Source organism: Epinephelus moara, chromosome 12 (assembly GCF_006386435.1).
Source record: "Epinephelus moara isolate mb chromosome 12, YSFRI_EMoa_1.0, whole genome shotgun sequence".
NCBI classification, from domain to species: domain Eukaryota; kingdom Metazoa; phylum Chordata; class Actinopteri; order Perciformes; family Serranidae; genus Epinephelus; species Epinephelus moara.
The window spans coordinates 41,369,959-41,397,589 of NC_065517.1; the positions used below are offsets into that span (position 1 = coordinate 41,369,959).

The 27,631-nt window shown below is 42.2% G+C and overlaps 2 long non-coding RNA genes across 2 annotated transcripts in view; one reads left to right on the forward strand and one right to left on the reverse strand.

Moving 5' to 3' along the window:
* The window catches only part of LOC126398334 (uncharacterized), a 672,738-nt gene that overhangs the window by 305,765 nt on the left and 339,342 nt on the right, over positions 1 to 27,631 (forward strand). The gene's annotated exons all lie outside the window — the stretch shown is intronic.
* LOC126398333 (uncharacterized) overlaps positions 1 to 27,631 on the reverse strand; it is a 157,936-nt gene that overhangs the window by 52,221 nt on the left and 78,084 nt on the right. Inside the window, exon 2 of the long non-coding RNA XR_007570765.1 lies at positions 17,256 to 17,348. This is a non-coding gene — a long non-coding RNA (uncharacterized LOC126398333). The remainder of the gene's footprint in view (positions 1 to 17,255; positions 17,349 to 27,631) is intronic.

Genomic DNA, 27,631 nt, shown 5'->3' on the forward strand with positions numbered 1-27,631 from the left:
TTTGTGCTGAGCGCCGCTCAGAGTGTTGTGGCTAGTTGTGCTACAAATGGATGCTAACACTCCTGTCCAGACACTGCACCTTGCAGACCATCGGGTCTGCAGTGCTCACTTCTCCCAAGATGACTACTGCCAGCCGAAGAAGAGAAGACATCCAATCCCGAAACACCTCTTCCTCAAGAAAACGGCTGTCCCACGAGGAGAGAGAGCTACAGACACAGTGGAGCAAAGCTCTCGCGAGATGATGTCACAACACCGAAGGAAGTGAAGGGTAAGGGAAACGCTTAGTATGCTATTTACAGAGATAACACTGGCAATCTGAACCGGTCAGTGGCGAAAAAAGCACTTTTAATGCACAAACTTATACGGGACGCATTTGCCCCCGTTACCATTTTAGCTCATTTTGCGGCTGCCGGCTGCATCCGCCTCCCTCAATACTGAACCAATTTTAGAACAAGTTGTACCTATGAATCATACGCACACATACACATGGGGAAATAGGGCCCAGGTTGAAAAATACCGAAGTTATCCTTTAAGTTAATCACACATTCACTCCGCTCGGCGCTCTGCCACTCTGAGAGTGCGCTGCTCTGGATAACCCAACGGTACATTCAGACACAATTTCGAATTTGCGGTCCAGTTTGTGCCAGAGTGCGCTCCCACACTCAGAATGAGTATTTCTGAACCCACCACTCACATCATCTTCCTCCATTACCTAAAAGAAGCCAAAATAACTTGCTAGCTAGTGCTTGCTAATGTCTGTGGAGAACTAGCCTCGTGTCACCAGGCTCTTCACGTAAATTGAGTTCACCAAATTCACCAAAGTAAAACTTTAAATTCTGGCGCACCATTGATTTGGGGTGATGAGGGGTGTAAGAAAATTGATTAACTTAATGGCTTGGGGCTTTTCTTGTAAATTATATTCTTTAAATTAAAAAGTTTCACTGCATTTTTATTAGCTTGGTGCTTTTATTTTGATGGAAAGGCGCATCCATCGAATTCCGGATCCTGTCTCACTCGCCCTGGTTCCGGTTCCTTACCAAAACGGCCACTAACAGCCCCAGACTAGTGGAGAACTGTTTTGCCTCCAGCTAAGCCCCGCCCACCACAAAACATCATACTGTTCACTAACCACAAAAGGATCTATAGCCAGAACAAATGTTGGCATTGTACATTTCTGCAAACCATGTGTTCATGTAGTGGATACGTTGTAACTTTACGTTTCTTTACCTTTCAACAGCACTGTGGTTATGTTTGTCCTGTTTGAGCACAATTAAACACTTGGTTATGGTTTGGAAGAGATCATGTTTGGGCTTAAATAACCTACATTAATGGACTGAATCAAGAGTAAACGAGGGAGAAAGAAAAAAGGCGGACTGCAACTAAGACTGAAGGAACAATACAGTGGAGAAGCGGGGGACAGAGATAGAGATAGAGGGATAAAGATAGAGATCGAGCGCACGTGAGAGAAGGCGGCTTCAAGGCTACTTTATTGGCAGTGTTTGCCTCAGCCTCCCCAGCAGTGGGAGAGATGTGCTAACCATGCAGAGAAGAGCGGTGATCATTATCTGCACCGCATCACTATGGACCACCGTGCGCACTAGATGCACCGAGGGGCACAGCCCACTCTGCCAAACCTGTCACATACGAATCAACAGAATACTGAAATAAGGAGGAGAAGAAGGAGGAGTGGGGAGAGGAAACACGTCCTTAGCTTGCAATAAATATTTGAATATAAAAAACATATAAAATATATTTTTTACAGTAGAGATTCAGGTTTTTAATCGAGCTCAAGCCCACACTGCTGCTTTGGGTCAGGCTTGGACTTTAATTCATCAGGTAGATCCCACCAATGGACAGTTTGCACTCTTGTGCCAGGATCAGCCCTCACACTACTTCAACATGACAAAGCAGAGATAATGACCTTGTTGGTGCTGTCGAGTGGAGCCGAGAAGTTAGCTGTGAAAGCTGTGATTGGTCAGGGTCCAACATGTCGTCTGCCATGTGTGCCTGCCAAGTCACGGCAGGAAGTTATGACTCTGTGATCGCCTAATGTGACACTGTGCCCATCTTGAAAGGAAAAAATGTGGTGTAGTCTGACCTCGGCAACACTTTCTAGAAACGGGCTGAAGACTATCTGGACCACAGTCTATTTAGTAACAACTTTTGGTTGGTTCACCACCAGTTCATTGATTTTTTTTTAAGCTTTACAAATGCAGGTAACTTTTGCTGGTGACTTACTGAGACGAGACGAGATTTTATTGCCATTGCACAAAGCACAGGTACTGAGACAATGACATGTAGTTTAGCATCTCATCAGAAGTGCAAAAAGCAGAGTAGTGCAGAGTAATGTACAGTCTATACACATCAAATATGGAATACAGAATGTGGAATAAAAAGCAAGGGGTATGAATACACTAGAACTATACAGTATGAGCAGTATTAATGACATTATTAGCATTTTAACTGCAGTGTTGGTGGTCATTTATCTGATGGCTTATAATGTCATTTTGGACAATTCTGCAAAACCTCAAATTATGTTCAGTGACAGTTTTCTTTCCAGCAAATTCTCACATTTTCCAGTATCTCTGCATGGTTATTATGGCTAATAAAATATGATAACAATTTGGATAGCAGGGTTTCTCACACATTTGTTTATTTGTGTTGATCTGTATTTTTATATTTTGACTTTTGATCTGCTCCCGTTTGCCTTGATAAAGTTAACACATCGCGCTGTCAGTTCAAACTTAACACTTCCTGTATCTGTTTCAAATTAAAGGCCCCTTAGAACTTCAGTTGAGAGAATCCCTCAATTTTCTAAACAGGCTTTTATTGTGAAACATCTGCAGGAACTTGCTGTGGAGGATTCAGTGACTTGTATGTTTGCGTACGGTACTTCAAATGTAGCTCCTGCCATCTAGTGCCACTTTTACGTTACTACAACAACATTTCAGCCGGCCCATGAACAGACACAGTGACTGAAATAATGGTAAAAGTAATAAAAATAGGACAAGAATAACTCGATGACATCACCGGGGATGATTGTTGTGGACCATCATGTAGTCTGTCATGTCTGTCAGCCAAGTCACGGCACGATTTTATGACTCCACAATCTCGTAATCTGACATAGTGACCATTGGTTGTGTGAACCAGGCATAAGGCGCTTTTCTTTAGGCAGTTGCATACGCTCTCTCCTCATTAGGAACAATTGAAAAAAGACGCCAGTGCTAAAAAAAAAAGGGGACACGGGCCCTTACTGATTAAAAAGTGGTACTGTAAGAAAAGACTCAGCCTGAACAGCATTACTTTTGAACTGTGGAGGATCTTTCCCATAAATTAAATTGTTCATTCACGTCCTGACAGGTGACCTTTTCAGCTCCTTAGTCTCCAACAAGACAGAAGACAAATTAAGCGATTAATGCTAATGGCGTGCCGTCATAATAGGAGCTCTGAAAGTGAGTTAAAGCAACTGTGCAAGAGAGTTTCTTTAAAATTAAACTGTCAACAACACTCAGCTGTCATTCAAAGTATCCCTGCAGTTCCTTCTGTTCTGCCTGATGTCTCTCTTTCCCGTCTGTTAGCAAAGTTTCCTCCGTGTGTTCTCCGCAGCAGGTGCAGCGAAGCAGGTGACCTTTAAGTGACTTCTCTATTCGCAAACCAACCACACAGTCTTGCCTGTCCCCACGGACACAGTAGAGTTCTCTACTGCAGCATAAAAGGCCCATTTTATTCTATGTTATCTCTCTGCTCAAACACAGGAGGAATAATAAGCAGCATTTATGTTCTCATAAGTAAATACTGTAAAATTATACCGCATTGTGTGAGGACGGCCATTAGAGTAAAACTCTGCAGCCTCTGCTATCTGCTTTCAAATAGTAATTACATGAATACATTTCTTCCTCTTTGTGTCACAGAAAAAGGCAGAACAAACCTTTTATAATCCATCATTAAAGCCAACTTCAAATACAAATAGGGAGGTATAATAATGAGAACGCTTTCAAGTTATGTTTTTACAAATTGAAAAAGTTTTTTCCAGTAATGTAAGGCATTAACAAATTAATTCCTGTTATTTTTCTTTGTTAATCTTTGAAAACTGCAGCCAGATGAATTACTGTGTGTTTATTTGTATGTGCACCTACAACTCATTCTCCTCTCTGTTTGGTTCTTCATTAGACAGAGAAAGGCCAATTATCTCCAACAGGCTTCCTGAGGAGTGACCCCAAGAGACTGAGTGGGGAGTGCTAACAATTATCCAACCTCCAAGATAAGAATTTGATCCATTTGCTCTGAAGTATTTGGCAGCTGGCACATCCACTGTGCACTCTGAAACCCTCCAAAGAGAGAGTCTCTCTGCTCCTCTTTTTTTTTTTTTTGGACTGAAAATCTGTCTTCCTGTTGACTGTGGAGAGAGATGTGAATCAGAGAGGGGAGAAAGATGGGCTTTTATGAGCTGCAAGTGTGGGGGAAAGACGCCTGGATGACTTTTTTAACCTTGGGCACATCATGTTCACTCACTTGTCACTGCTTTAGTGGGTGTGAAGCAGCGCACAACTATCCTATCAACAGGGGTTTGAGTGGCATGAAATAGAGATAAAAAGCAGTGCGACTCAGCAGGAAGTGATGCACGGCACAAATAAACTGAACCAAGGACAGAGTCGCTCTGTTTTTCTGCTGATATTAAGTGCAGGGTCCAATAAAAACTGTTATATTGCAAAGGTGTGCTGAGTGCGCTCATGGTCATGTGTGTTTCCTAACGTGTACATGTGACTGTCATTCATTGGCAAACTCCAATTACTATAACTGAGTACGTATTTAGTGGAAGCTGCAAATAAACCCAGCGCCCTGATTGATTTTCCCACAAAAGAAACAATCAGCAAGCCATCGATGGAGAGAAGCTTTGGTGTGTGTGTGTGTGTGTGTGTGTGTGTGTGTGTGTGTGTGTGTGTGTGTGTGTGTGTGTGTGTGTGTGTGGGAAGAGTGATGGGATTAATGTATGCAATAATTGGGGTGACAGAGGGTCAATGCTGGATTCTTAATGAGGCTCTTGGTTGTGGGGACAAGGTGTCCTCTCATGAATGACACACGTGACCCAGCATGTTTTATTTTCACTATGAAGCTGCGCAGAGTTCAGGCAGTATCTGTGGGAAACACGTAGAGCGTGTTGTTTTTTTGCTATGGGATCAAAATGAATGGAAAGAGTTTGATATTCTGGTGGGAGAAATGTGAGCTCACACACTACAGCCTCGTACAAAATAAAGACAAATTGGGTTTCACTTGTAGCATGGAAAAATATTTATTTTATCTTTGAAGAAGTTTTTATAGATGAAATTAAAATTCATTTTTGCTGAGAAAACCATATACTTGGCGTTTGTTTTGACTTGTGTACTTACTTGGTTAAAATTACAATTACAAAATAAAATAAAATATATATATATGAAATAATTATTAAATGAAATTTAATTCACATTTAATTCAATATTCTTGTTTATTTTATATACATATACATTTTATTTTTAATATTTTTGTATCTTAAGTACTAGTGTTAAACACTGTGGCATAATGCGCAGTCTATGTTTTATCTCAATGTATAGTTTCATTTCTATTTTATTTTATTCTATTGCTTTATATTTATATACTTCTATTTAATACTCATATCCTTACTTCTTATAATTCTCTGTTCTTTACACTGGAGCCAACAAATCACGATTTCCCCTTGGAGATCAATTAAGTATTTCTGATTCTGTAAATAATAAAATAATAAAATAAAATATTAAATGATCGTACAGTAGATTTTAAATGTGTTCAAATAAAATGGCCAACACTGTCTCTCTATCTCTGTCTGGAGAGATGGCAGCTAACGGCACAACAGACAATGTTAACTGGCGGTAAAAATCATTTAAAAAAAAATTAAGTCAATAAAAATCTGGCAAACTTAATGACAATCAGTTACTATAGAAACAGATAAAGCCAGCTCAACTTATATGTGCTTTTTGAATAAGGTATTCTATATTTGTCCACAAACATCAACACGCCAGTTACCTCGAAAAAATCCTCCGTAGCTCTGAAAATTACCCACAATCCTCCCCATTTACTACTTCACACAGATAGTTTTGACAGCAGGTGGCACTGTCGCTCTCTCAAACTGAATACAGTCTGACTTTAAAGCAACTAAACTGCATAGATATGTCTTACACCTACAAAATGAATGGTAAGAGGGCACACATAAGAACACCATAATCAAATTCAGCTGGATTTAACCCAGACCTTATTAACTATGTTACATACTCATGAATTTTGAGGCTTTTACGTGCCTAAAAAAAGAGGGTTGTTAACTTGTGGTTAATGAGACTATAGAGGTTGTCGCAGAACACAGTTTTACAGCCTAGCTTAGTTGGTGACGTTGAAATCATGCGACCATAGTGTAGTTCCTTTATAGCATAACATGAGCTTTTTACTTCTAGCGATTGCATTTATGCTACAAAAGTAGTGTTCACTTATGAAGATTATCTTGCTAAACAAAACTTCTGTTTGTCACAGAGCTTATTTTCTGCAATAATCCAAAATCCAATGGAAAAATCCTGTTGGCTTTTTGACGAGGGAACCACCAGAGCGATGCTAACTTGCAGGTTGGCCAACAACAAACACCATCACCACACCAGTGGAAAGAACATGACATGACATATAACATCTAGTGGGAATCAGTTCCAACGTTAGCTAGCTAGGATAACAAGCCTCAACTTTGCAAGTGGCAGTTGGTTAGCCTAGCTAGCTAGCATCGCTTCTCTGTGTGATATACGAACTCAACAGCACTCGGGTCCTAAATTTTGAATGTTGTAAAGCGACAGATGATTGGAATCATGTTACATAGCAAAAACTTCATAAGTAGGCTAAAGAGCTACGACATGCTCTAGTCTTCTCTAGTCAGTAGCACACCGCTAATGTTCAAGATTCAAGATTCAAGATTTATTGTCCCACAAAGTGGGAAGTTCGTCCTGGTCTCTTCACCCATTCTGCAGCCATAAAAAATACAACATAGTCTTTCTAAACAATAACAGTGACATAACATGGCAATAAGGATCATTTAATGTCCATCTTATATGGCGGTTGATCTCATACTCTGCTTAAAGGGTAAGGAGCTCCTGCACGTCATTATCTCATTTTGCTGACATTTTTGGGCGCTACTCTTATTGTTCGAGTTAGCTGCTAACGGCTTTTAGCTGCTTTCTAAATCACCCAATGATGGATTGCAAATGGATGGATGGATGGATTGGATTGGAGCTCGGACATCCGGGAGGGACTCAGAGTAGAGCCGCTGCTCCTCCACATCGAGAGGAGCCAGTTGAGGTGGTTCGGGCATCTAGTAAGGATGCCTTCCAGACGTCTCCCTTGGGAGGTGTTTCGGGCATGTCCAACCAGGAGGAGACCTCGGGGCCGCCCCAGGACACGCTGGAGGGATTACATCGCCCGGCTGGCCTGGGAACGCCTTGGGGTTCCCTCGGAAGAGCTGACCGAAGTGGCTGGGGAGAGGACTGTCTGGGCTTCTTTGCTGAGGCTGCTGCCCCCGCGACCCGGACCCGGATAAGCGGAGGACGAAGAGTACGAGTACGATGGATTGCACACATAACACATCGTCAAAATGGCGCACTCGTCCCGTCCTGCTCGTTCACACTTTTTACACAGACAGTGATTCAGCTCTGTCACTACCTCCACTGTTGACTTGCAACAGAACAGCAAGGCAGGATAAAGACGCAACACTGCCACCTTGCGCAGGCAGAGAGGAAGGGGCTGTAGTCAACCACTGGCATGGAAAACACAGTTAGAGGCCTGTAGCGTAGGTGCTTTACCCACAAATAGCCTGCGTCGTAAAATGGTTTTATGTTATTTTGAAAAAATGGGAAATTATACCAACCGTGCCATTATATTTTATTCCCTTACACTAGTGAGGAGAATTCAAATTTCAGTCCGACTGTAAAAATGTATCCTTCCCCTGATCTCCACCTGCAGATTAAAATCAATAGTCATGAAATCAGTGACTTCGGTGACACCTCAGCAGCCATCATGCCTGTGCTCTGTGAGCTTTGAAACACGCAGGGTCACTGAAGGCTTCGGCACCTGATCACATTTAGACCTGCTTCCTCCTTCTTTGCAAACCTGTTAGCATTCAAACTGAGGCAGAATATCTGAGGTACAGCATGAAATAGGCAGCTGTAGCTTCCACTCTAAGCAGATATTATAGTCCATGCTCGCTCACTCTCTTCTTTCCTCTCTCCCTCCCTCCTGTATCACATACCAACACATATCGTCACCTCTAAGTCTCCACACTCCCTGCTGTTTTCACAGTCTATTCTATCAGTCCCGCCTCTCCCGCAATATCAAAATGGAAATGATGGACAGGCAATCTATATGGAAATGGTATACAGGTGTACCAACACAGTGTGCTCAGGGAACATGAACAATAAATCATGAAGACAATAAAGCCTCCACAAATAGCATTTTAAGTCTTGTGTGTGATTTATCCTGGCTTCATATGAGCAGAGGAAATCTCCGCTCGTCGCTAGGCTAATTTATATAACGTTAACTGCCATAGGCTTGTGCTAATAACGTTAGCATGTTGTATTTGTTTGGAAAACGTGTTTAGTATAAGACAGTTGTTTTGTCAGTGAACCTTGTGAGTTGTAATGGAGCTGAATTTTGTAACGTTACCTTTGTTAAATGTTGCTGTTGTCCCTGGCTTCATATGAGCAGAGGAAAAGTCTGCTAGCTGCTAGGCTAATTTATACAATGTAAAATGCCAGAAGCTTGTGCTAATAACGTTAGCATGTTGTATTTGTGGGAAAATGTGTCCAGATAAAGACAAGTGTTTGTCTGTGAATGCTGCGAGTTATAGTGAAGTTGATTTGTGTTTGAAACTGTCTCTATTAAGCCATGTTTAATGTGTGTTTAATGTGTGTTTTGAATCAACTAAACTTTACAGCACTTCACAGAAACCCCACCGCCAACTAGTGTTTTGGAGGTGTAACTGCAGAGTGACACAGACACACCACCACACAAGTATAAATGCTCAGAACGGTGTAGGCCACGTGCTCTGTACAGAGCTGAAGTATAAATCCTGCTTTAGTTCCATCAGATGTTCACCTTCAAGCTCCCAACTCTCAGTGACAGCAGTGGGATGGGAAAAGGCATTAAGTTCCTTTTACCGACTTTTGTGATGTGTTAATTGGATCATAGATGCCATGTATAAGGTTTGGACCTAACAAAATTTAAATGATGGACTGTTTGAAGGCCAGATTATGCAAACTTCGCACAGAGCCTGCACACCACGGTGGTGCAGTGGTTAGCATTGTCACCATGTTCTTGGTTCGAACCTGGGGTGGGGGAGCCCGTCTGTGCGGGGGTTACAGTTCAACATGCTGAATCAATTGGAAAGCCCAGACAAGGGCCGACAGGGACCGATTAGTGCCAACATAAAAGGACAGTGAAAAAATTAGAGTGACAGACATTCCCCGATGGCCCGAAACTGACTGACGGCCAACAGTCAGCCTGGTGTATCAGGGCCCTAATGACAGATAAGATGAAATAAAAATTATAACATTTGAATTATCAAGCGATTTGATGCATGAATCAAAAAGTGAGGGGATAGGTTGTAGCTATAATACACACAATATAAAAAGCATTTATTTTTACAGTAAAACACATAAATATCTCTTATTATCACTAAACGTCATCATGTTTTTCTTTGCTGGCAGTGTGCATGCTGATTATCATTTCAGCATACTGTAAGCACAGATAAGGCTATGTTGTGTATCCACATCAAAAGATGACTCACTGACAGATTATTAAAACACACTTTCACCTTAATCAAACAACGCGTCAAACCCTACGGGTGAGACATAATCATAAGGCTTTTACAGTATGTTGTATTATTGCTACAGCTGTGTCTAGTAAGACGGAAGCTGCATGTTATTACATCTGCACCTCTGCTGCAATGACGCAGAGTTTGTGTGCAGAAGTTGTGTGGAAATCAGACATGATGTACTGTGATGTAGGTGTAAATTCACAGAGTGTTTTATCGAGACAAAACAGGTGGTTCCAATCTGCAAATTAAACTGCATATTATTTAGTCCTGATGTTGTGTGTTTAATCTCCCCTTCGGTCTGTTTCCAATACTAGTAATAAAATGGAAACGACATGGAAATAATGAAAATTGAGTGTCGTAAAACAATTTCATGTTATTTCTAACAAAAAATTAAGCAAAAAGTATACATCAGTGGAAACACTAGCTAAATTGAATCCTGAGGGCCCTAAAGCTTTTCTGCAGTGTCACCAGGAAATTAACATGATAAAGAGTTCTTCTTCCTACTTACATAACCCACTTCCTCCCACTGACTTTGCACACAGCAGACTTTATTACATTCACCTCCAAATAAAGCTATGCAATATTGGTTTCCAGAGAAAGACTGGGAGAAATTTGGGGAGACAGAGTGCGAGAAAGAGTCAGAGAGGATTAGGCAATGAGGTAGGTTGTGGAAAAGGAAGGTAAGAAAGGCGCAGAGGAGGCTGGAGCCCGCTTATTCTTGACACATTCAATATGCTGCTGTGAGTACACACTGTTCCATGCCAAGTTGTTGTTTTCCCCTCTGAGACCCACCGTGCTGCCTCCAACCCAGCCTGCTTCCTCTAACACACTGCTTTAGAAAGGTCAGAGCGGACTCCACAGTACAGCTTCCTACAGCTGGACTGCTGATAAGTATGAAGACGTAGCTACAGGTCCCAGGTGAGTTTCTGGCATTATTGAACCGTAAAGCTCGGATGGAGTGCACGGCAAGATCAAAGAGAGTGAGTCCAACGAGGGCCAAGCGGTGCCTCGACTTGGGGCTCAGGGTGAAGCTCATGACCAGAAAGGTGCCGCCCGAAATCCCCAACCAATAAAGAGGTTTGACGTTGCTGTGTGGAGACTCAAGGTTGTTATTGTCACCCCATTAAGTCCTTTCAGGTTCTCTGGAGCGAGGACACTAATCTTTAACCTCTTAACAATAGTTTTTTACCCTTTTTTTCTTCAGTAACGTTGTTAAATCATCTAATTCCAGACTGTGTGGCAGTGTCAAATCAAGTACATCCTGTGTGGGCTTGTTCATAGCCTTGGTACAGATCAAAGGGCAACCTCCAGGGCTGAAAAGTGAAGCCGATGCATTGCCAAAAACTGCAGTTCCTCTAGTGGCCACTTGAGGCTCCAATAGCAAGTCGATCCCCATAGACCCTCATGTTAAAATGCCCTGCTTTACAGAACAAATACATATGTTAACAGACTGGTACAAAAAATGGTTTTGGTCTCTGCAGCTCATTTCACCGTTGATGACAATTGAAATTATAAAATAACTCACCTATTTAAATGTTCTCAAGGCTTAAAGTTAAGGCATAATTAAGGGAATAGCCTCTTTAAGCGGTAAGTTACTGCCACAGTGACAGTGTCGGTTAGGTAACATAATTGCCTAACCCCAGATTCACCCCTAATTTAATAGTTAGTTAAAGGAGCTATATGTAAGAAATCTAAAGCAAACTGTCGTAAAATCCTCCTAATATGTCACAGACACTAAGGAATAATGTTCATATAACATACTGATCTTACCGACAACAACAGTACAGCCAGAATATTGGCATTTAAAACATTTTTTACAGTACGCAAATCATATTTATGTTTTGAATTTGTGTTCTGACCTGTTGCGCCACCCGCCGCCGTCTACCAGTCACACAGTCAGTAGAGTCTCAGCATCCCGGTTGCCAGTAGTTACGACTGAGTTACAATGGCTGACGGTGCGACTACACCCAAACGACCTCGTTATGATTCCCAAAAACGCCAAGACAAAACTCGAGGCAAAGCGAGGGTCTATATAGGAGATGCTTTTGAACGGTGGAGACGGCTAAAAGTGGAGAAGACTTTGAAATCGGATGTCGAAGTGGCTACTCTTCTCCTCGAAAGGTAAGCTTTAGCCAAAGTTGGCTAACTACCATCATAGCTACACGGGGATGGACATTTCAAATACTTTCAACTGTTATTCATTTTCGATCATACATTGTAGCCCATGTGCAGGTGGGTCATCGACCCGACTGATTTTTTTGAGAAACAAACGTTAGCAGCACGGCAAGCAGCATTAGCAGTGTCCCGGTACATAGCATTAACAGCCGGCTCCTCCTCCGCTGTATCCCGGCAGCAGCGTTAGCAGCAGAGAAGCCGGACTTGCTCGAACAGGGGGCGGACACGACTCGTGACAGTATTTTGAATTTGAGTGTAGTAACCGTTTTGGCCACACTCTTACATACGCCGCCTTTAATAACATGTCGGGCAGGAAATCCAAAGTGTGGGATCATTTTGAGAAGGTGAAGGACGAACCCAAGGTGATATGTAAACTCATCTTCATTGGTCGACTACAAACATGACGTATCATCTGAAACATGGAAGTAGCTACATGCCCATTAGCCCACAGCGTCATTAACAGGCGGCTCGCTCAGTGTGTGACGTGCACTTGTAGATAAAATATAGGCCTATATTAATGAAGGTTCATTAGTACGGTTTTGTATTTCTCTGTAATGTAGCACAGTGTTAACAATGTTACTGATACTATTCTTTCTCACACCTTCAACTCAAACCACCAAAATATATCATTTAATCATTACATTCATATCAGAAACATGCAGGAGACTAGTCCACTGATGGACCCTGATGAGGACTGTTGGTCAGCTAGGAAAATTCTATGTTGGGAGCAGCCCTAAGTAGCTGTGCTTTTTCACTGTGTTTCAAGTTCATGAAACTTAATTTAGTTTAGTTTATTTGACAAAAATTCAAGTCCAGCAATAAAAAAATACAGGCATATATGACGCTGTCAGGGATGACATGATAAAGTCCAGGACTTGTTTCCATTGTGGTCCCTGCTGTTCCATCAGATCCTCCACTGTACAACAAGATGGAGACAGATGTACAACAGCCAAAGCAGAAAATGCTCAACCACAACACACACCATATCCCAGCACAGCAACCAAACCACAGATATACATGCCAATAAAAAAACAACAACAACAACCTTTCAGAAACCTGATTTCAATGTGCAAAATGACCATGACCTCACTTGCAGATGCTACCTGGCAGCCTCTGTTTGACCATTTTCTTCAAGGCTTGTGGGTTCTGCACCTTGATTATTGCAAGATGCACTTTGTTCCACTCTGTAGTGCCGGCACTCACAAAAGAAACCTTATCCAACATGGTTTTAAATCTATAAAGGCTCTACTAAGCTACCCCAGCTCTGGCATTGTGATTATGGACCTCTTTTAACTCTCTAAATAATTGTTGATGCAACTAGGGGCACTATCATTTAGGATTTTATGGACTATTTTAAGATGGATACCACATACTCTATCCTAAACTGGCAGCCATTGCAAAGAACTGAGACTCTAATGTTTCAGCAGCCGAAAAAAGTCTTGCTCAGGGTTTGGATTTACTAAAAGACCCTCTGCGGAGTCGGAGGTTCTGTCCGGTAAGAACATTCTGTTTCAATGGTTTTAAGCCAGTTTTCCACTTGGGGAAATAAGCGTTAGCATTTTCACAGTTAGCCAGAGCTGTAAATGCACAGTGCTAACCCAGCTAGCAGCTAGCGTTAGGGTAAGCTTCACCCTCTCGTCCAAATATGGTCACTTCCTGCTCTAAAAATCCAAGATGGTGCCAAACGCCAGGCTTCAAACGGGATTCTACAAACCAATGGCCGAAGTCACAGTGCTTATGTCCATTATTTTATATAGTCAAGGGTCTAGACCTTTGAATCATCCGCATTTCCGTTTTGCTTTTCCGCAATTGAAATGAGTCTGGTGCTCACGGACAGTTGTTGGAAAAACAACCAGCCAATCAGAACTTTGCAGAGGGGAAAGAGAATGACGTCCATCCTGTGTCGGTGCCATAAAAATAGCTACATCCAACAAAAGAATGTACTCAACATGTCTCAACGTAAACCTCCTGTCATTTTTTGTTTCCCTGGAAACCCTTGATTCCCTAATAGAATATCAAATAAAGTTCTGTGGGTTCGAGCAATATCTGGCTGCACAGCGTGAGCTTAATGACTGGCCGACCGGCAGCTGCTGCTTGTCGAGAGGTTTAACTCAGCATGTAGAGAGGCAAAAAGCAAAAGGAGTGTCAGTGTGTTGAGTGTGTGCGAGTGGTGCAGACGCTCATACGAACATCAAGAATAAAGATTTGTTGTGTAAATATGTTTTATGGTGTGAAGATGTTGCCTGGAAGGGGCATAAATGAAATGGATGGCAGTTTTAGTTTCCAACAGTAATCACTGGCTGAAATGTATTTATATTCACACATATGGGCTGTGTTGTTGCCATAGCAACAGGTCATTCTGCCAGAAGAAAGGAGGCATAAAAAAGTGGTTATATATCTGACAAACTTCATTTCCTCCTATTTCTCTCTATTCTCATGTCTCAGTGTCAACAATAGCCTCTTTCTTTCTTTTGGCTCGGTCTGCTCTCACTCTAAAATAACACACATCTGACTATCTTCTGCTTGATCTTATCTCAAGCAGCTCATCTTGAGCCCCGTTTGCCTTCAGATCAGACTCCGCTGATGCTTTGTTCTTTGTGCTTCACTCTCTTCACCGCTGACTGGATAATCAAAACTCTGCTGGTCTTTTCTGGCTTTTAGGGACAACCGTCAAGAGAAAACGTTGCTTTTTAACAACATGGTCAGTAATGAGGACGTTGTGTTTTGTCTGACTGGCGCCCCTTCTTTAAAGTAAAGCAGTCAAGGGTCACCTCTTCTGACTATGTCTGTCCTCTTAATGAGCAGAGTGGACACCAACCTTCCACTGCTGTTTGCTTTCAAATGGTTCAACCAATTATTCATGTTGCTTTTACTTTTGAGGACTATGGCACGGAGGAATACTACATCAAGCTGCTGCTTTCTGAGCGTCGTACATGTTGAGTTACAGGTATAGGTTACCATACAGGTTTATAGGCTCAAGAAAGAACGTTTTACCAGACAATAAAGTTTCTGACACCATCTGTGTGTGTGTCCACCAACTGGCGGTTGAGTGCTGAGACACAGAACCTCGAACACGTCATTACCTTCTCTCTATGTCCCTTTGTCTCTCTCGCTATAGGTCCAGCCACACCAAACCAACATAAAGGAACTAGCAGGGACGAACTGTTGCATCGCCTCACGTCGCCTGTGTCTGTGCCAAAATGTTGCACTTGGACAAACTACAAAGACCTCAGCCAATGGCCAACCAGAACATACAATGTGCGCCTGCATGAGAGGAAATAATGGTCTGTATTCGTCATTCAAAAAGAGAAACCGAAAGACCAACCATTATTATGATACATACATGACACAAAGCAGCGTTTGCCTTCCATCTTCACACCACCCTCCCTCACCACTTGTTCTTCTTCAGTTGCTTCATTCCAGATGGCCATGTCGTTGTAAAAACATTTGTGTCTTGGAGTGATCAGATGAGATGGAGATGAAAAATAACAAGAGCCTCCTGGGCGTGTCCTCTTTACTAGTCGTTTCCTTGTTTTCAGCACTTTTATTACTCTTCATGTGCACTGATTTGCTTAACCTGAGGATGATGGGCTCTGACGCCTGATCAACACGCTCAATCAGCTGAAGAAGCCACAGACGAGGGCAGACGAGTGTCAACAGTTTCAAGACACACCACAAAAATAAGTGCAACAGACGCTCACCGATGCCTCGACAGTGGCCAAAGATGTGTCAGGTCCTACACTATAAGGTATACAAAAGTAAGCTGAGCCAGAGGATGAACACTACAGGTGCTGGGCAAGAGATCATGCAAAAGACAGAAAACAAGAGTTTGTACACCAGACTGTGCTTCCATGAACATATATTCAAATAAATTGATGGCGCACACCAAAAAAACAAAACAAAAAAAAAGAGCATGAGTTTACAATAGCTGCAACTGCATACACACATGTACCCCCCCAAAACAAACTTAGAAAACAAATCCAAAAATGCTTTTTATGCATTACAATTACAGATTTTAGGATAATTACGGAGCATTAGCTCAGGCAGAGCTCTGAAGCTTCACTTGCATTAACTAATTGGCTCAGCTGCGTCATTCATGCCTCATCCATTAGCTGTTTAATAACATCCAACAATCATATTTATGCAGGTGTACAGCATGGCTTTCATAACCTCCTCATTTTGTGCTACATGTTTGCCAGGCCTGTTTTTAATTTAGCTACACGTGCATGTCCATGTATGTGCCCGTGAGGTGAGCTCTCTCAGCAGAATCCTTATTGCTGACAACAATCTAACTGTATAAACATGTAAACGGTAAATACCTTAGTGTCTCTGATACGTAGATGTGTTTTTGTTACTGCTCAGTCGTTGTGAAGCTTTTGACACGTCTGTGCTCTGTCCTTACATCAAAAAAAGTGCAAGAAAGTAGAGGATTACTGGAGGAAGTCCTGTGATGTGTGACTCAGGTGGGAGGGTGTGACCCTTCTGTGGAGTCCAGTGATTTTGCCGCTCATCAGTCAGTGCCAGGATTTATTTTTTATTTTTTACAGCAGGAAACAAAATCAACTACATCTCTTGTTTTTCGGGTTATATAAACATTATACAGCCTAAATTCCAGAGAGGATTTACAAACCAAAACACACAAAAAAACACACTTTCCTTTCACAACGAGAGCAAAGCAGAGTGGCAGTGCCAGGAGCAAACTCAACATGTTTACTGTGTCTGTGTACCAGTAAAGAGGAAGGGACAGACTCTCCTACCTATCTAAACAGGTCTGTTTATCTCAAAGTTTGTGGGCAGACTTTACCTTTCAGACACAAGTTAGCACATGCAAAGACTTCACAGCCAATCTTACCTTGTAGTCCTCTTGTCATCTGTCTTTGTATGTTTTAAAGCTGTTTCCCTTCAAACCAGTATTAAATACTCACAAAGGAGGACTAAGAGAGAAGCTCACAATATGTTTTACACTTCCTTGTTTACAGTACCTGGCTGTGTTATTAAAGCTTTGCTGACATGATGTTTTAATACGCTTTTTATGTGAAATAACAAATGCCATGTGAGACATTTATGGCAACTAATACGAGCATAATACAAGTGTTTTAGCGACCCAGCGCCGTGTTTCCAGTGAAGTGTTTAAAGCCTGAGCATGATCTCTTCCCAACTATAACTGAGTGTTTTTTGTGCGTACACTAGGGCTGCCCCCAACTAAGAGTTTTCCTAGCTGACCAACAGTCCTCATCAGGGTCCATCAGTGGACCAACAGTCCTCATCAGGGTCCATCAGTGGACCAACAGTCCTCATCAGGGTCCATCAGTGGACTAGTCTCCTGCATGTTTCTGATATGAATGTAATGATGAAATGATNCATATCACCTTGGGTTCGTCCTTCACCTTCTCAAAATGATCCCACACTTTGGATTTCCTGCCCGACATGTTATTAACTAGCCTGTGGAATAACCGCAGGTACCAGCCCTGGAAATTAGGGACCGTCTGGAAAACACAAGGTCAGGTGCTGGGTGCTACTCCTGTGCCTTTTCTGTGCCAGCTTTCAAGAGCCTGGTGGCAGGTGGCGTCTGCATCTTTATAAGTGTGTAGGCCTATCGTCTGTGGGACAGGAGTAAAGCTCTGGGTAGCCCTGCACTGACATGATCAACCTTTCTGTATTTATCAGACTGAATATCTACAGAAGAAGGGAAAGGTATCTGTCGGCTGTGTTTAAACGTAAAGACGTGCAAAGTTTTGCCAACTGCCGTTAAATAAGGTGATAACCACGTTGTTAACATACTACTCGGTGTAGCAGAAGCCTTCAAAGCTACAGTATAACTATAATGCTGATAAGCACCTCTAACACCTGTTTAATAGAGTGATAACATTCAAAAGTGGGAAACAGCTCTGTAGTAAGAGTATGTTAAGGCACGCACCTTGTGACAGGATGTTACAAGAAACCAAGAGGGTTGCTGATCTGTCTCTGAAAGTGAACACAAGGAGGACAGGTAGGCTTTATGCACTGTATTTATGTATATTATTATTATTATCATCATTATTATTATTATCATTCAGAATAAAGAAATACAGAATATATATGAAGTTCAACTAAATGATGGGCTCTAATCACCAAAGTCATTTCACATTTCTCATACTTATGTGCACATGTAAATAAATATTATTTTCTCTCAGAACGAGTGTCCTGATTGAAATATATATACAGTGTATAATGAGGGCAAACTGTATAATACTGTATAAAAAATAAGAAATAACATATATTGTATTTGTAGCCACAGAGTTCTGCTGTGAATTTCTCAGTTGAGAAATAAATGCTGAATGTTACCCTGTGAATTATATTTTGTTTTTGAAAAATGGCCAACACAAGAGTTCTAAAGACGAGCAGTAAGCAGTCATTGAAAAACTGAAGAAAAATCCTGTTCCAAGGCAGAGATGTTCTGAGCAGTACAAAGACAAAGTGCTTGGGCACTTGCAAAGAAAAGAGTTATTTTTACGAAGGGCGTCAGAGTGCCAGAGTGAATGTTCTTTTAGCATGGTTTTGAAGAGCATTTGCATTTTATGTAGTTACAATGAAACATCTTTAATGTTAAATCATGCAACCCTGTGTCCTCATATGATGACATCACATTTTGGGTTTACTTGACCTTATACTTCATTCTACTTAACTCAGACTTCTTGTCCTTGTTCATGGACACTTTTTGTGCCATCTACTGGTAGAAAGAGCACAAAACACTAATCCATGTAAAAACAGCCATCTCTGCCAAGTCAGTCTGCAACTGATCCCGACACAACAGTGGACAAACCTGATCACATGTTATTATTCACATATGATTAATAATGTTTGCAGTTTGGAGGAGTTTAAGTATCTTGGGATCTTGTTCACGAGTGAGGGTAGGATGGAGCGGGAGATTGACAGGCAGATTGGGGCGGCGTCAGCAGTGATACAGGTGCCTAACTGCTCCGTTGTGGTGAAGAGGGAGCTTAGCCAGAAAGCTAAGCTCTCGATTTACCCATCGATCTACGTTCCAACCCTCACCTATGGTCATGAGCTCTGGGTAGTGACCGAAAGAACGAGATCGCGAGTACAAGTGGCCGAAATGAGTTTCCTCCGCAGGGTGGCTGGGCTCAGCTTTAGAGATAGGGTGAGGAGCTCAGACATCCGGGAGGGACTCGGAGTAGAGCCGCTGCTCCTCCACATCGAGAGGAGCCAGTTGAGGTGGTTCGGGCATCTAGTAAGGATGCCTTCCAGACGCCTCCCTTGGGAGGTGTTTGAGACATGTCCAACCGGGAGGAGACCTTGGGGCCGCCCCAGGACACGCTGGAGGGATTACATCGCCCGGATGGCCTGGGAACGCCTCGGGGTTCCCTCGGAAGAGCTGATGGAAGTAGCTGGGGAGAGGACTGTCTGGGCTTCTTTGCTGAGGCTGCTGCCCCCGCGACCCGGACCCGGATAAGCAGAGGACGACGAGTATGAGTACGAGTACGAGTACGAGTATGGCAACAAATTTGACTAATTTCAGCAACAGTAACAAGAGACGCTGTTAATTTGGAAGGACTTGTTTGAAGACATTGGGAGTTTATTGTTGTCTCGTTTAAGGTCTTTGGGACTTAATCATCGTTGAAAATGCTTAGTTTTTTAAAATTTATCAGGTCCTACTGATCCCAAATAGCTAGGAGAAATTAAAAATGCAAACCAAACAAAAGTTCGGGTCTCAGAGGGATAGATTTCATTTTGGGATAGACTTCATTTTCCCCATTTAAGGTCATTTTTACGTGCCATCTAGATGTAGCAAAAGTACAAGACAATAATCCATGTAAAAACAAGATGGCAGCCAGCTCTACCAAGTCAGTCTGCAGCTGATCCCGACACAAAAGTGGACAAGGTCCAAAACCTGATCACATTTTATGGTTTATGAATAGACATTTGTAGTTCCATATGGCAACAAAGTTGACCAATTTTACCATAAATAACAAGCTAAAATCATTAGCAAGTACTTGTTTGAGGACAATGGGACTATATTATTGTATTATCACAGTATTTCACAGAGGCCAATGTGGTGTGACAGACTGTTCCTAAAGACAAAAAGGACGTTCGTAGACTGGAATACAGAGCAAGGAAAATTCATACAGATTTAAAAACTGAACAAATCACGACTTTTTCGATATGTTGTAATATTTGCAACTTTGTTTTTGTACAGCCATGTTAATGCATTAAAATGAATAGTTTTGAGCAGCTCTACACTTGAATAGTGACCCTAATGCTCAGTTCAGACCAAAGATTTGTGACAAGACACTCTGAGACAAGCAGCTACTCGTGATGTGCTGTTCTGCAGCATTCTAAGAACCTGCTGGTTCACACCAATGCAACTAGAGGAGGCGGCATATCATCTCTATGCAAAAACTCTCTGTACTTCTGTTCTGATTTGCAGCTTTTCAGGTTTATTTTGTGGCTGAATATAATTTGTAGCTTCTTGAAATATGAATGAGGACAGTGATAGTGAGATACTGGCTACAGCTGCATTTGTAGTAGTGATGAAATGGTGAAAAACAAACAAATCGTCCGACACCAACACACCGTGAGAACAGAAACAGGGCTCAGATGGGATGGACCAGTGAACTTGTCTACAAGCTGATTGGCTGTAGAAACAGGAGACCAGCCTAACATTCTAAAACCAGATGCCAGCGATTTGACCTGCTGAGTTGCAGGTGGCACCATCAGCCAGCTTGAGTCGAGCTCAGACCGGCCAGTTCACACCGCTGAAACTTTTCTCTGCAACGTTTTCAAATGGTTTTGTCTTGTCTTGAATCATTGGTCTGAACTGGGCTTAACCCTGGAGTTACAAAACACTGAGCAAATGTTGCGTTGTTTGCGATTTTGTTTTTGCACAATGTTCAGCCTAGGGATGGGCAGCACAAGCAAAAACACTATTCGAAAATCGTGGCAACTATTCGACAATTTTTCGAATAATCGTGGACATTTTTACAGGAAACTACAACGCGGAAGTGCGCCCGACTGTGAAAGCCCGAATGACTGCGGATATTCCTCGCGGAGTAGTAGTCTCTGTATGTTTCTCCTGTTTGTAGAAGAGCATCAAACTAGCTGGTAGCCCATCTCACACCGCTGTAGCAATCCTATACTGCCCTCGTGCGGTTAGGAGCTGAATTGCATGTCAAATAAAGGGGGAAAATTAAACGGCAAATAGTAATAGTCGCATTAAAAAATTGATTTTTCAAAAATAAAACGACTATTCGAAATTCGAAAATTGTGACCCATCCCTAGTTCAGATATTAAACAGCTTTATACTTCATTATAAACTTGAGACTATTGAAAATAAACCCACCATCCCCACACAAGAACATACTTTTCCCCAAACTACCTAATGTTCAAAGACAATGCTTAGTTCTTATACTTATTAGGTCCTACTAATTCCAAATAGCAGGGGGAAATTAGAAAAGCACACCAAACAAAAGCTCAGGTCTTAGAAGATTAAGTTGAGTAATCTGTTTCATCAAAAGCTGCTGCTTTGCTGCAATAAACAGCTCTAATAATGAGCCTGACACTTTGTTACTTTGTTAGATACACTCACCCATTAGGTGGATCCTAAAAATCTTTATGTCATAAAGAGCCTCATAAATTGTTTCTAGTTCAACCAAAAAGTCTGAAAACACAATTACTAACTCGCATCAAAGCTTTGTGTTGTGTGTGTCAAAACAGGGAGTCTAATGAGACTGGGGGGAGCGCAGTTCACCCGGAGATCATCTTTATTGTTTTATATTTTCAAAGTGTAACGCTGGAATTTGTACTGTGGTATACCCCAGAGATAAACAGTCTGGTGGAATGAGAACTTGAAAAAAACATGTTTTCAATTTGGTGTGTGTGTGTGTGTTAGAAAAAAGAGGGCAGTCCGACAGGTCTAATAGTCCCGTGGCTTTAAAAGGGAAATACAGTGGGAAGTTAAGTGATACCAAAGTGGTAAATGGCTTTGATTCTGCCGCGGCTCCACTGAACGTGAAATAGCAGTAATTCTTACCATTCATATCCGTAATAGAAAGCAAAGCACGGCACGCTGAAAAGATGCCGCTCTATAAAAGCTTTTGTCTTTTATCTGCTGTAGAAGAAAATATCACAAAGTGGGCTTTAATCTTTAATTGCAACACTTTTGTCAGAATCAAATCTCTCGCTGGCAGAAAAACATCTATAAACAGAAAACTTTGCACTTTGACAAAAGGCACTATTGTATCTGGTATAATGAGGCTGCGTGAAATCCAGACTACCACCCCCCATTTTCATTTAGTTTACACTTGAGGATTGTGAGCTGCTGGAGCACTGTAAAAAAAAATACTTTTCGAGGAGGCTTTCAGGTGGCGGTACTAGGCTAAAATTAAGCTTTATTTTTCTATATTCATATTTAATACAGTACATGCAGTGGATGCATTTGCCACTGCTTCTCTCACCCTTGACTAGTCAGTCTCTAACCTTTCCCCTCTACCTCAGCCAACACCAATTATGGGAATAAGAAAGGAGGGCAGGAGAATTCGAGGAACATTTCAGAAATGTGATGTTCCATCAGATCTGTAGGAATAATACAGCGCAGGGTGAAACACTCTCAGGATATCTATACTGTGCGTGTGTGTATTAGTGCTGCAAACTAATGAGTACAGATCCAGACGGACAAGCTGCCAGCAGGGTTAAAGAGCACTTTGATTCTCCTTAATCTGTTGTTTCCTTCAGCTGCACGCTTGCCTAAATTGATTATTAGAAATACCGGAGAAGTGCTGCAGATATTCCCTCCGTCTCCCGGCAGCTCGGTTCTGCTGGGAGCCTCTCTGACACCTGGCTTTTCCAGACAGATCGTGTTGTTCTGAATTCTAATTGTCAGAGAGGAAGCAGTTTGCAATCTATAGACCTCACGCCAACTGTGTCCGTTTACAATTGATGCCACAGCGGAGGCAGGAAGCAGCGGTGGGAGGAGCAATCACATCCCACTGCTGTGTAGCAGGATGCTCCTCATACAAACATTTATCTTCACATCGATGGAAAACACATTAGAAATGAGGGTGTCTCAAGAATCTGCAGTCATGTCAAATCATCTGTTGCTGGAATTTTTTCTAATTTATTTTTTCCAATTTACTAACAATATCATGTCAGATACTGTATTTTGCAACAGTAGGAAACATCTCGCTGTAGTATTGCATTTTCACGCCACTAGATCATTTGTAACACTGACATAAAAATCAATGATCATGCTAACAGAGTAATCAGGCCTCATGTTATGATATATGAGGCTTCGCCCTTGAACAACCTCTGTGGGCCTGATCCCTCACCGCTGTCAGAGGTGCTCATAGTACAATATATGACCTGATCACACCAACAAGAGGCATTGCAAAGATCATCATGTGTGCTGTCACAAAATATCAGCATGTGGTTCTGTAAGCTCGGTGACAAGGGGAAACTACCTACAGGGCTAGCTAATGAACCACTGTAACTGTCGAGTTAAGTGCTAATACGCTAGCCAGCCTGGAACATGCTAGTGCTGGGCAGTTACAAAAGCACTCCAAGTTTCTTTGTATTTTCTCTGAACCAGGCGGTTTACTCTCTCCTGGAATTTGTTTTTAGAAATGTACACCATTTCCTTCAATGAAAAGTTACTGGAAAAAAAAAACTCTCTAACCGTCCTGCTAACTATCAGCTAACTAGCTCAACTGGAAGTTGGTTATATAGTTTAACAAACTGCAAAGTACTGTTCACACATTTTAAAAGGCATTGGTACCATTGTGCATTTACTGCTCGCTCATATAGCACTTCTGAGCTAGCTAACGTTAGCATAGGAGGACACCATTGATGTTTACATGTCACGCTGTCATGAGCAGAAGCCTCTCGTCCATTTTTTATTCATTTCTATTTTATGTTATTGATTTAACAGGGACAGTGCACAGCTACTTAGCTGCACCAGAGTTAGCTAGAAGCTAAATTTCATCTGTAGTCCCTGGGCAGGAAACTTCTCGCCTAAGAGACACTATTTTATAAAAAAAACACAACATCTTCATGACACAGCGGCTTCAGCAATAACAATAGCAAGACAACACAACATCAAGTCACTGCAACAATAACAACAGCAACAATAAAACTACAACATTAAGATAAAACAAGATTTCATAATGTCAGATCAAGTGTCCAATTCATGTGTGATGGGTGCATGATTGGGTTGATTTTAGACATGATTTCATCTTAAATTCAAAACCAACAAAGCTGTTGTACTGTCTGATCTCACTTGGTACTTAGTTCCAATAGTTTGTAGCTCTAACAGAGAAGACGTCGCCGTCAACATCGTCCAAGATGTCCTCCCATTGTCTGAGCGCAGTTGTATGAACTGTTTAATCAAGGAGTCCATGACTGTGCGTTCACACCGAGCGCAAATTCACGCGTTGAGATTACATACAAAGTCAACTGAAAGACGCGATTAGACGTGAATTCGCGCCAATTCGCGTCCATCGCCTCATCGCTCGAGTTGAAAATATTGAACTTTTGAGGGGAATTCGCGTGATGTTGTGCCGCGAAAGCCAATCAGCGTTGAGATTCTCCCGACGTCACTGGCATCATGACGTCAGTGACGTCTTGACGCCCTGACGTCCACAACAATAAACTGCTACTCACCAGAGACAGATGGACAGACGCTCCGCAGCTGAAATGGAGCGCCTGTAGTTGGTTTCCTGCCGGGAGATCCTGGCGCCAACCCTCGCCAACAGGTCCTCAAACTGGGCCCCAGTCAGCCTGAAGTACCGCTGAAAGCGGCTATCATCCAGACGGAGTTCCTGGAGGAGGCGGTGAAACTCGCCAAGCTGGATGTGCTTCTGCAGGATAGGGTGAACCCAAAAACGACAGCGTTTGGCCCTCCGACGCATCTGGGACTTCCAGAGCAGGTACAAAGCAGCGATGGTGGTTATCTCAGCCATGGTTGAGGAGAGAATGGCGGGCCAGATGTTGTTATCGAGTGAAAATGGACGGACTCGCTACTCGTGCGACTGACGCGATAACGCAAATTAACAAAACGGTCCGGCGTCCAAACTCACGCGTTACTCGCATTACGCACGAGTAATTCGCTTCACTCTCGCCCGGTGTGAACGCACAGTGAGTGGAACATGGAAGTATAAAGAGACCTGTTTACACTATTGCTCAGTGGTGTGGGAGCAAGTCAAGCAGCTAATTTTCATATTAGCCCTGTGCTAACTTGAATAGGGATTAAGTGATTTAATCATGCAGCTCTTTTAGACTTTCAAAATATTATTGGACCAAATGGATCAACACTCAAAACAAGTCATTTCAGGGGATCATCTTGTTCACAATAATACCAATATAATCTTTAATATCATATGACAAATTTATATTGTACTACTTGTGATATTTTGACTTGTTGACACTGGCGTCATACTGTTACCCATGGCAACAACAAGCATGACTGAAGGCAAAATTATTACACAACAAGGTCTGTGGATTAACTTGAGAACTTGGGTCATGATTTCTGGAGAGACATTGATGTTGAGTTTTTCAAATGTATTTTTCTGGCACTCTGAGCACCACAAGCTGAGTGACATCTAGTTCTATTATATTGGAGAGAAGGCAGATATCTCCAACACTCGGCAACTCACGCCAAAACAATCCACACTGACAAATGGCGCTACAGGTAGGAGGAAAAGTATGGATTTTTGATTTTGGGATGATCTATCCTGTTAAATGTCCATTTGACTGACAGTTTTTGCTCAGTGTTTAGCTCAGTGTAGCCATCTACTGGGATCTGGCCTAGACATTGACTAGTAAGCTGGCTAGTAGCCGATTGGCTTATAAACTGGCTAACATAGCAGCTAAGCTCAGCCGATTGTAGTGGGTGTTGATGGGTAATTATTTAAGTAAAAGTACACTGATGTGATTATATCTATCTCATATTGTTGATCTCACAGGCTCACTGGCAATTTAATGAAAACCAAAATCAATTGGTTCTTCATAAAGGAAAATGTGCATCACATTCCTGTAGGCTATGGTAAGGATTAAACATTATCTGTTGTGGCCATGTGATGAAAGCTTATGAAGCTGTTCTCACATTTAATCCCCTGCTCATTGTTCAACTTCATTGCTAACCCAGCCAATGCCGTCTCTGGTCCAACCCCAGATATCACAAAAGTTTAGGGAAGCTATAAAATGTCTGTGTACCCAATGTGGTGCATCAACTGCCTCTAAATACTCTGCACCACGTTCCCCCCCAAAACAGAAACCTTTCTCCTTCTGTCTGGCTGGCTGCGCTGTGGGCTGAATGGCTGATGTATCAAGGTTTCACCTCTGATGACAGGGAGGCAGCTGGAGGCAGCCGAAAGCCAGCAAAGCCCTAGGTTAAGGCAGCAGTGCTCCGACACAAAGAGCGACTTTTCTCTGGGGAGGTGCCACAAATGTTTGCCTCACAAATTAAGAATTCATTTAAAAGTGCTGGTGCAAAAACTCTCAGAACCAATTACCATTTCTGTCTGAGATACAGTCTCTGAAGGGCTGGGGGAGAGGAAGAGGAGGGGGGCCGTAGGCTCGATGATTTTCTATTTTTAGATACTTAAAGTGTCCCCTTAGACAGGTATTTTGAAGAGCCTTGGGTGGATGTAGCTAAGAGAATCCTTTCTTCCTCCAACCTCCTTTTTTATTCTTCCTCCATTTTGTAACTTCAGTTGCTCCCCAGCTGCTTCCTCCTCAGCTGTTTTATTGAATAATTATCTTGATTTGACTATTTCCTCTTCCCAGGGCACATCTACCATCTCAACAAAGCTGCATTGCATTTACATCACATTTTAGGCATTCGGCTGATGCTCATGGTGATATAGCGCTCTGAGTGAGCTGTTGTAGGACGACAAACCAGTGTCAAACCTCTGCAGAGCTGAGCTTTGAATCAATCAATCAATCAATCAATCAATCATCATTTATTTCTCACATGAAGTCATACAGGTACAACTCCAGTGAAATACAATCCTTTTTGCTTCGTCTTACATCTTAAACTGCTGCTTTATAATCATCCGTGTTTCCTGATGGTTCTGGTGATTCATAGTTTCTGGTTGTGGAATGACTGAACTGTGTTTTGGGTACAGTTGCTCCTGTTGTTTTGCTAATTTAATTCACTACAGACTCAGCGGATTCACTGTCATCACTGACATTGACGGTAGTGTCCTGGAACGTGCTACAGATTCTGATTGGCTATATCTGTAACGTCACTGAGGGACGTGTCGTACTCTGTTCACACATCCTGAGCCCAAACAGACAGCCACATGGTTGCTCCTTTCAAATACAGGCAGCCACTCTGTAGCCGCCTCTACACAGCATACAGCAGCAATCCATAGCAAGGAATGGACAGCACCTTGCATTCCCACTGTCACACCAGAACTTCCTGTCCACGATTTTGGCCAAGTTTTGTTGAAACAAAAGATATCCATGGGAACACGATGCGGTATGGAGGTTGTCCAGTTTATTATCCAACATCTGTTCAACAGCTAGCAGTATGGTAGTTCAGCTGGCACCCATCCTCTCCATGTTTTCCTGACATTTACTGATATTTACAATTGAAAACCTCGATCT